Source organism: Pteropus alecto, unplaced genomic scaffold (genome assembly GCF_000325575.1).
Source record: "Pteropus alecto unplaced genomic scaffold, ASM32557v1 scaffold121, whole genome shotgun sequence".
Classification (NCBI taxonomy): domain Eukaryota; kingdom Metazoa; phylum Chordata; class Mammalia; order Chiroptera; family Pteropodidae; genus Pteropus; species Pteropus alecto.
In genome coordinates this window covers 5,735,613-5,746,489 of record NW_006434369.1, presented here as the reverse complement: position 1 = coordinate 5,746,489, position 10,877 = coordinate 5,735,613, and the positions used below count along the sequence as shown (strand labels likewise).

The window sequence follows — 10,877 nt, the reverse complement described above, 5'->3', positions numbered from 1 at the left end:
ACTCATGTGCTTCTGACTGACTTCTTGCTAAGGTCTCTGCTACCAAAATATAGGAATTTTCTGAGAGCAGTTCTTCACGTAACAACACATGAAATCTCTGGAAACAATGGAGAATCCAGTGGATTTTCCTTTGAGTAGCACTAGATAATGCTACTTCTATAAGATGTATGGATCCTTTCAGGACCCAAGACCATAAGGAGGTAAACCTTTGAACTTGGATTCAGGTAAATTCTGCTACTTCAGATTAAATACATTAGAGCAGGTCTGGTATGTATCTTTTAAAGGAAGTCTGATGTTTGCCACCAGTGGCATTTTATGGACCGTACCAGAAAGCTGGCACGATTCAGTGGGATTAGGAAAAGGTGAGACACCGGGAGGGTCACGACCTTTCACCAAAGCCCAGCTTGTAGAATGCTGCATGACCTCAGGTAATTTGGTATAGCATTCCCATGCCTCTGCTTATGGGTTACTAAACTTTTGTAATCCAAGATTATCTGTAATCTATAGCATCTATAGCTATTTCATAGGCTTGTTGTGAAGATAAAATGAAATAATAGTTGTACATGCAAGCAAACTCTGGATATATGATTATAAGAAAGATATCACCATCATTGTTTCTAAAAAACAGACAGGACAGGAGAATTTCTATTCTACCTTGTGTATACAGCCCATCTGACTAATGCTACCTTCATTTACTTAATTGCCATTCATTGTCCTTCTCTTTTCCTGAGCCCAATGTGCCCGGATTAAAAAGACATCAGCATCCCTTGAAAGCAAATATATAGAAAATTTCCACATAGACATGCATTCCCAGAAGCAACTGCAGGCGGAAAACTAAACGGCAGGCATTGCACACATTTATAGGAGACCGCTTTCCAGTTTCATTCGACTTCCTTCTGTCTTGAGAGCCCTAATTTTCTTGTCTCCTCTAGGCTGTAAAACTACTGAATGAAGGGGAGGCAGCAGTCTTGGTTTCTGAGCTTATTGGCAATCCTCTCACTACAAGCAGTACACAGCCCATAATAAGCTACCATTGTAACACAACTTCTGTTCATTTTTCTTCTGGACAGTAAGAAAACGACAGCAGCCAAGAGAAGAAGGTCAGTGGGAGGCATTAACTAAACATCCAGGAGTCCCATGACTAATATGTGTACTGCATTTGCTCTATTCCAAGTGAGTGGGACCAGCTCATGGGGCTCACGGGTTAGTGGTGTGTCCACTATGCGGCAATTAATTGCTCAATCTGTCCCCACCAAAGGAGGTATCACTTGCAATAATGTCACTGACCTAGCATCAGTACTAAGGAATCCTTTATACACTCACCTTTTGTCAACCCTCTCACTGACTCACTGCACTAAGCCATGTTCTTGATATTCATTTGTCAATAGCTTTCCTTGCTGCAAGGAACATATATAGATTATTACTTTGCCAACTCCTTATTTTACAGAAAAGGAAAGAGAGGCTTGTTCAAGGATACGTAACAGTATATGTAATATCTGGCTAATCTGAGCTTTCTGGACTTTAGCAGCTGGTCCCAACTTGAAAACACTAGGTTCACCCTCATGTCAGTACTCTAATTATAAGATCCTTCCTTGATCCATAACCCCAAACTCTAGTTTTACTTCCCAAGAACTTCTGTAAATGGAAAGTCTTATCTTTGACTTAACTCTGGTGTTCTCATTACTATGTCTTCAATATCTGTTGCCCTATCGCCTTCCTAACTAATGGCTATTACTCTTCATGGTCTGGATCTTGGACTCCAGCCCTGCAATAGATGAACTCTGGCCTTTCTCCCAAGTTTAGAACTTGGGCTGTTAGACAGACCCTTTGGGTATACCTTACCTTCTCCACCTCCACTTATGCCATGATTAACCATGGCAGTGGCAGTAATCTGTTGATGAAAAGCAAGACGACAGACTCCAGGTATCAAAAACAAAGATGGTACAGTGGAAAGCACAATAGACGGGAAGCAGGAAGGGTGGGATCTCCTTCTGGCTCTGCTCTGTAGAGTACCTCAGCTGTAAGATGGTGCCAATAATACATGTTCTGTTGTCTACCTCTCAAGAACATTGTGAGGAACATAAAATAATTGTTATGAAGGTCATCCGAACACAAGAGAACACAATTCGGATTAGAACTATTATAGTTATAGATTACTGTCTTTCTTCAAAAAAAAAAAAAAAAAGAAGCTTTTCTTTAAAGTACCTATAATGTAGCAGCAGTGGCAACAGCAACAGCAGCAGCAGCAGCAGCATAATCATCACCATCCAAATTGGCACCATTCGATCAGAAGTTCTTAAGCATGGCTGTCTATCAAAATTATCACCACACCTTGTAGTAAACACAGATTCTCGGACATCCCCAAATCACCTGTGGAACTTGAATTTTCTGGGTTGGTGCAAAGGAAATGGTATTTAAAAAAATTCCTCAAAGGGTTCTGATCAATTAGGTTTGGGATCCACTTTTAAAAAATACCATGTTCCTCTGACAGAAGAAATTTAAGTAGAATTATGATTCATGAATTTGTTATCTGTTTCCTCTTGCAGAGAATATCAGTTTAAGTGTAGGTTTTCTAACTGTAACTCTGGAGTCTAACGATTTTACTGGCAAAAGAGAGTTTTGGGGCAGCGTGCTGGCTCTGGAAGGCACTAGAAGGAAGGCTCTGGAAAAGCCACGTGTCCTATGAAACAGATTTTAACCTGTCGGGATGGTGGGAGGAAGGTATGCGTGGCTGTGGCTAACCACAGGGCCTTTACTGATGCCTCCACGCCTCTCATCTCTTTCAGATTCTTTACTTCTCTGCCCTCGAGGCCCAGAGAGGAGATGTTAGTGCTCCTCATCGCAGCCTCTGGTGGACTAGTGTCTCCTCTACCCAGCAATGTAGAGATTGATTCATTGAGTGAAAACTCAACAGCCAGTCACCAGGATCATGACATGTGTGGGATGAATTTAGTGGGAGACAAAGAAGGGAAGAAGCAAAACTCAGTGGCAGAAAACTCTCCGATTCTTTCCATAGTGATTAAGAACATGTTGGAAAGCTTCGTCTGAGAGGCTGGCTGTAGAAATGATGCTAGCTAGCCATCATCAATAACCTTGCCGCCTTCTTGTTTTCAGATGGCTGCTGTCAGGCTACTCAATGTGGGGGAAATTTCAATGTTAACAGCAGAGATATGACATGTGGGGAGATGGCTAAGAGCAAAGATAGAAAACTCAGTCTCCCCAGCTGATACCTGCGGACACAGAAGCAAGCTAGTCTTAAAAAGTCCTCTTGAACTGAGCTTAGGAGCAGTTGCAAACTGAAACTGCCAGCCATAAATTAAGTGTTTCTAAAATGGCCTAATTTCCTCCCTTCCTAGAATTCAGAATACCTGATGTGCTATTAATACTTATTTTACGCTTACTGATTTGTGGGACAATTTCCTGACCCATTCATTATCTCTAAAAGCGCTAGTCAGTGGTTCTCAAAGTGTGGTCCTCAGGGCCAAGAGCATCATCGTCATCTGGAAACTTGTTAGAAATGCAAATTCTCAGGTCTCGCTTCAGACCTAGGGAATCAGAAACTTAGGTGGAATCCAGGAACCTGTGTTTTAACCAGTCCTCCAGTTGGCGCTGGCCCACTAGAAATTTGAGTGCCACTACCATAAGCAGTCACATGGCTCCCCTGAATGTAAACATGCTAAAAAGGAATAAGAACCATTTTCTTTCAAGAATCTACAAGATCTTAAAATATTTTATCTGAGTGAATTCATAAGCAAAACAATAACATACTGACATTTTTTTTGCTTGATGAAGCCTAATTTTTTTAGAATTACCAAAAGGTCACATATTTCCCCAACACAAAAACAGCATATAACTAACAAATGATCAGATAGGAGAATTATGGTGAGTCATTTTATTTTAAAAAGCATGACTACTACCACACTATTTGCCTCCAAAAATATGTCTATCAAATATATGATAGATGACGAGTGTGTTTGAAAATCTGGGCCTACAGTGTTACTGAATTAAGGAAAACAAAACGCAATATTTGGGTTGTACATGGGACTGAATTTTAAAATATGCTTTTTGGTAATTAATCTACAATAAAGTATAATACATTTCCAATGTGAGATTCTAACATGGAACGTTCTCTTTTCCTGTAATCTCCCACCCACTCTCCCCCACAACTTTAAGCTATGCTTGGCCCAAATGTCATGTGTCTATAAGTTTTTGCAGTCTTCTTACTAACGTCCTCAACAAGATTCTTCAAGATGAGCCAAATGCCTGAAATGCATCTAGGAATAACAGTTCAGTATCTGAAATATTGGTTTCATTGGCTTTTAGGTCTCTTGATGGTTTTGATTATAAACCAGCAAGATTCATTATTTAGACTTTTTTCCCTGTGCGTTCCTAGCTAGGCGTCTCAAATTCTCCACAGCTGTGATGTGGCTGGTCAGACATGAGGCATTCATCACATTACCTTCTGATTAAGGAAGGAGGTACAACTTCTCTGTATGTCTCTTTATCAAGCATGTACATCATGACTGTTCCTCAACAGCCATTTCCTCCTGGACTGTTTAGCACATAGCCAAAAGAAAAAAAAAATGATTCTTCTTCCTTCAGGAATATTTTCTAGATTCTTCTCTTAATGACCACAAACAGATCCTATAAAATTCTGCTCTATTTAAGTCTTCATTATCTTTAAAATAATTAAAAAGTTGAAACTATTTCAAATACTAACCCTAATAACTAGATCCATAAACCATTCTCATAAACCGATACTCATTTTGTTAGCCAAAGGGGAAATACAGCAGAAAATGAAGGACCAAGCATAGATGGCTCATCTAAAGTCCACAGAAAAAAAATTCACTTATGGCTTCATTTTCCATGCTGGTTTTCCAGTATGGTCCTGAACTTGCTGATTCATGGTACAATTTTGAGTTTTAACGTAGCCAAAGAGAAACAGTGGCATGTTGGAGCCAGCTTGTATAAGCCTGAGAGAGCTGATAGTTAAATTTGTGGGCCAAGTGTTAAACACAGCCATTACTAAAAACTAAATTATACAAACTTACAATTAAACAAATTACATTAAAAATTCATCACACTCTAGTTATTTCACTCTATTTTATTACTATCTATATGGTTGAAGTTAATTATACCTACTTGTATAGTGGAAATACTACGGGTGAGTTAGTGTGCTTGCCCTCCCAACCTCAGGTTCAGTGATGTTGCGTTGACAGTGTGAAACTGCTCATGCGGCAGTGCTTACGTCACAGAAATCAGCAGAGGCGACCAATCAGAACCTCTGTTATCCCCAAGCAGGTAGCTAAACTTTTACCAGCACACAATGGCATTCATTCCAGCTTTTCATTGAGGTACTAGAACTAGAATTCTGAAGGAGAGAATTGCAGGACTAATAGACTTTCCATCACCGCATGTACAGGCACATGCCAGCAAACCACATGCTGCCAAATCATTACTGGCCCAGAGTTTCCAATTAATCTCTCATTGATTTACTATTTCCATTATCTGCTAACGAAGCACATAGCCAAAAGGTCTGACTCAGAAATGAAGTCTGACTCAGAAATGAATTGCACGTTAGCAAGAACTCACACAAGAATAACATCTGCAAGAAAAAACTATGACTTGACATTTGTATAATCCTTCACAATATTCACATATTTTGAGGAATTATCTCATTAAGTCCTCATAACCACTGTTATTTTGAGTTTTATTATCTCCATATAACAGGTGAGGAAATAAGAGGTTAGGTGACCTGTCCAAGGTCACATACCTAGTAAGTTGCACAGCCAGAACTCAAACCCAGGAATCCAAGTTTAGTGCTCTTTAGACTCCACCACAGATTATTGCCTTTACGTCGATTTGTCCTGAAAATGGAAATTCCTTCAGACAACATCTGGGTTCACTTTTCTCCTTCCTTTGATAAGCGGTGAAGCCAATGACAAGGCACTCATGTCCGCCTTTATGGATAATGACCCCCACAGCCCTGCTTCCTTCCTGACCACACACAGAAACCATGTCTACACTGCTGCAATATCCTAGATAAGTCAGATCCAAAGTCACTTCGACTTGAATTCCTAAAGATGTTGTAGACATGTGGGCACAGTGAGGAAGTCTTCTATATTTTGGATCCAAGATATTTAAATCTAGGGGAAAGGTCTGCGGTATCTAAATTAAATCAAGTTAGAAGTAAGTATAATAGTAAATAAAGAAGCCAAGTTCTTGCACTCAAGTGGTGAAAATAGATACATATGCATATCTGTGTGTGTGTTTTGTTCTATGCACACATATGCGCACTCCATGGGGGGGGCAAACTATATACACACATGTACACATATATGTGCATATGTGTGTATGTACACATGCCTACACACAGGTGTGTGTGTGTGTGTGTGTGTGCGTGTGTCTGTATGTGTTGCGTGTAGTTTGGTTTTCCCCACTTCAGGGAGCTATACAGCAGAAAAGAAAAAAAACAAAACTGTGCCCTTTATCAGATACGTACACATTTTATCCTTGCAATATGTCTAAAATGATTTTATGATTAAATCCTGGGAAAAATGTGAAGAATGCTTGGCTAGATGCATGCTTTTCCAGTAAAAACACAACAGTGCTTATTAACTGTAGCACTTGGAGAAGCCTTTTCAACATGATGTACATTTTTGTTTTAGCTTGAGACTAAATCCTGTTTGGATCTAAGTTTTCTTTGGCTTTCAGGGAAAGTTTAACTGATTGGATAATATGGGCCTTCAGGCCCTCCAGTGCATGTTCACCACCAGAGGACAAATGAAGTGCTAGTCCATTAAACTGCCTCGGTCCCCAGACTCAAGCCGGGGTTAAAACCTTGAGATGTTTTCTCAACACATTAAGCAGAAATAACTATAACAACGGCAAAAAGCAAACCCTTCTGTCCCCTTGTCAGGATTTTTCAGACTGTCAATTGACTGACCTTGTAGCCGAAAAGCATTTTAGAGGCTGTGTAAGAAAAGTTTAATGTGGCAGTGGATGGATACAAAGGAATTCTTAGAGGTCATTAGTGAACTACTAATATTGGTATCCTGAGAACAGATAATGGAGTTTCTATTTTATCTCACAGTTTTGGTGGGTTTATTTATGGTGATGACTTAAAATGATGTTAGGTTATTTAGCCAACATTTTCTTGGAAAGAAATTTCCCTACTGTTCTACCAGAACTATAAGTCAGTGGGGCCAAGGCACTGGTCTTTGCTGAGGACACTTTAAAATAATCAGGCTGTCAAATTAAAAGCAAATACTTTCTCAGCATCTTTCAAGACTGAAATAGTGAAAAGTGTGTTGCCTTCTAAGTATATCAGAATTAAGTCATTTCTGCCTCATGGTTCCAGAAGACAGGAGCTAAATGTGTCTGAGGGGTGTCACCTAAATTCTCCTTCTAACTCAGAGTCTCAGCCAGGGGCAGTTTTGTCTCCCAAGGGACATTAGGTGAAGACATTTGTGGTCGTCACAAAATGGAAATGGGTACCAGGATCCAGAGGGTATGGGCCAGGGATGCTGCTGAACATCCTACAATGCACAGGACAGCTCCCCTCTCCCTGCACCTTCCACCCCCAACAAAGACATAACAGTGTTGCTGCTGAGATTTCATGCTCCAACGGGGGTGGGGATGGGGGCAGAAACAACAGGCTGCAATGAATTTTCCACTGACATTCTAATTGGTTCCTAGGTTTCCTGGGTACCCTCAATACCTTGTCTTCTAAATACTTGCTACTCATAGTTTGGTTCACCGATCAGCAGCATCAGCATCACCAGAGAGCTTCTTAGAGATGCAGAACCTCAGGTCCCACTCAGGCCAATAGAACCCGAAAGTGCATTTCAACAAGAAGGCAAAGTGACTCATATACACATTATAGTATGAGAAGCACTGTGTAAACTTCCCTTTCATCTATCCTCCAATCCTTCTGCTCACTCAGCATTAACTCTTGCCACTCTGCCCTCTGATTAAGCAGATCTAGTAAAAAGCAGCTCTTCTTGCCCTTCAGCCTTTCCTTAAATCGTTCCCTTCAGCCCAGGCTTCAGTCTCGGCTCACAGCAGAGACTACTGTTCATCCTATGGCCCTTTCAGATGGAGTTAGCTCATCCCCTACAGCCCTGTACAGAGCTTTTCTCGTCATTCAAAAATTCTTTTTCTTCTGACTACACGGTCAAGCCCAGATGATATGGCCATTCACTTATATTTATTGCTTCAAAGTACCAGTTTTCAAGTCACTTTCAGCCTTTATAGATGTTCTGGGTACCTGGCTGATGGCATTTCTATTCAGCCTACCCTAACTGTTGAATTCTTCAATGACCACAGGGGTGGACATCTTATAGAAGAACTCCTGGTTCCTTAATTTCTTTCTATAAGGGAAGGGCAACCACCACACTCCCCGCCTCCACATATGCTTCAGAACATTCATTCATTCATCAAACATTTATAGTGCACCTTTTTTGTACCTGACTCTATGCTAAAGATATTAAGAATACCATATTGTACTTGTTCTCAAAGAGCTTACAGTCTAGAAGAGGACGAAGAAAGAAGTCTTTATTTTGGGATGAGAAAACTTCAAGAATTACAAGCCAGAAAAAGGCTCAAAGAAGGTCATGGTCTATTCTTGTTGGAATGGGATATTTTGACCATTTTTGTTGGCTAACACTGTAACCCAGTAGTTCCCACATGCTATTCTGAGAACCAGGGCCAATCCATGGAAACAAAGAAAAATAAAGACAATATAGTGAATCTGTCATAACTGTAAGTTTCTATGATTTATATTGAGATTATATTATTCTCACTCTGGGGGTATTAAAATGTCCTTTCCTTTTTAAGAAGATTGGAAAAGTTATTTTAAAGTGTCCTTATAACACTTTACAAAACAAAAACCAGACATGCAAATATTAGTTTCCCATTAATTTTTAAAACTCATCCTTGAGACCTAGCAGTGGCTCTCAAGGTCTGCGTAAAGGGGGCATGTTTGGGGGCGGGGGTCAATCTGCATGTAGTGTGGGTGTGTTGGACTTCCTTTTAAGTCACATTTACATAGCTCTTTACACAAAATGGAGAAATCACCAATTGTTCTTGATAAAAATGGGAGGGCTGATGGAAATTATGAGTACTTACATGCCTCTAAGGCACCCCTTGATTACTATCACTAATGAAATAAAATATTTGAGAACGACTGTGCGTGTCTAGACAGGGGTTTGAGAAGTTGTTCTCATCCCCTTTCCTGGAGGAGGTGGACTCAGGACCTTGGGGACAGTGGCAGAAATTTCAATGTGCTGAGTTAAGATGTTAAAAGCTCTTGAAACCATGTGGCTTTTTTTTTTTTTTTTTTTTGAAGAAGTGCTTTTCTTCTTTGGAATATTCATTCCTATTGTAACTCATATGCACGTTTTGGGCCTCTGAGAGGGAGAATGCCTCCGTCCCAATAAGGCCAAGAATGGTCAGCTTGGTTAACTAGTACTTCTGGCCTCAGAGAGAAAGCCTCCAATGGGTGTTCTTTTACTCGGGTTTATCGTTTCACCTTTTCTCCTGATAAGGGTGGTTCTATGTTGATGGCAGAGATAGGAGGGTGAGCCTATGACAAGGGCAGCAGAGGGGGCTGAATTTTAGTGAGGGCCGTGTCTGCAGCTCACCTTCTGTTCTCAGATCTCCTTGTGTTTTGACGAGAGAGATGTTACTGAATTTCCTAGCCCACTGCCCTTTCTTCCTTCATCTCCCTTGCTGTTCCCTCCTTGCTAAAGTGAATTCTGCCCTTGCTCTATATCATTCCTCACTCTGGGTGCTTTCTCTGGGTGCCCTCATCCACTCAGAACTTGACTCCTCATCTCTGTACTGAGGTTTCCCACATCGCTGACCTCCAGATTCGTATTCTCGTATTCCCACCAGCTTGTCTGTCTCTGAAAAGCCCAGAAATGTCCAAAACTGAGCTCAGCGTCTTCCTCTCTCACCATGCTTCATCTCTTTTACGTCTTTTATTTTTATTACATTTTTATTAGTCACGTAGCACGCCATTTTGTAGAAAATTATCAGAAAGCAAAACAATTACTGAAATCTAAAAAGAAATCAGGTAAGCAAAAAGATAAGTTTTGGAAAAAAGTCAAGTTGCTAAATATATATATTCATATCTTTCTATCTATCAATCGTTGGATACGTGAATGCAGTTTTCCTTCTGGATGAACATTCACTTCATAGAAATTTGATTTTCTAACTGTAATCTAATTTTGGTAGATATTCCAATAAAGTATCTCATTTCTGAGTTTTATTAGAGCCAAGATATTGATTAGAGAAGGAAAGAAGGAAAGAAATTCTTGGATGGAGCTCTAGGGTCAATGTGGACTTCTGAGCTCTCTCTCTCTACTATCTTTGCCAGATTCTCATAAAAGCATAAAAACTGGGGTAAAAAGAACCGGAAAATAACGGCTAAGTTATCAGGACAATATGTTTGGTTAAACAGGAAGCTTATTTCATGAACAGTGTACTTCTGTGAACAGGGGGTCATATTTCTCTTTTACTAGGCATGTGAAACACGCTGTCATTATTTGGACAGTTACTATCTCCCTAAGCCAAGCAGCTGGTGAGGATGTGGAGATTGCCCTGACAAGGGTTTAACACTGTAAATGCCAGCATAAACTACTTATCCACCAACAAGACTGCTCTAGGATGTGACTCTTGGATTGTCATAAAGCTTTTAAGAGCGGAAACAGGGAGAGCTGTGGCCGGGACTTCTGGTTGGGCAGATGAGATGGTATAAAGAAAGGTTAGATCACCAACAAAAACAACCTCTGAAGATTTCGCCTCCAGTAGGAGGAGTGCCCACTGGTGGAAACATTTTGAGTCTCTAGCTAAAGAGAAAAATAATCAATATT

General features: G+C 40.3%; 1 protein-coding gene across 1 annotated transcript in view; it reads right to left on the bottom strand.

Moving 5' to 3' along the window:
* Positions 1 to 10,877, bottom strand: part of ATXN1 (ataxin 1) — a 311,366-nt gene that overhangs the window by 68,313 nt on the left and 232,176 nt on the right.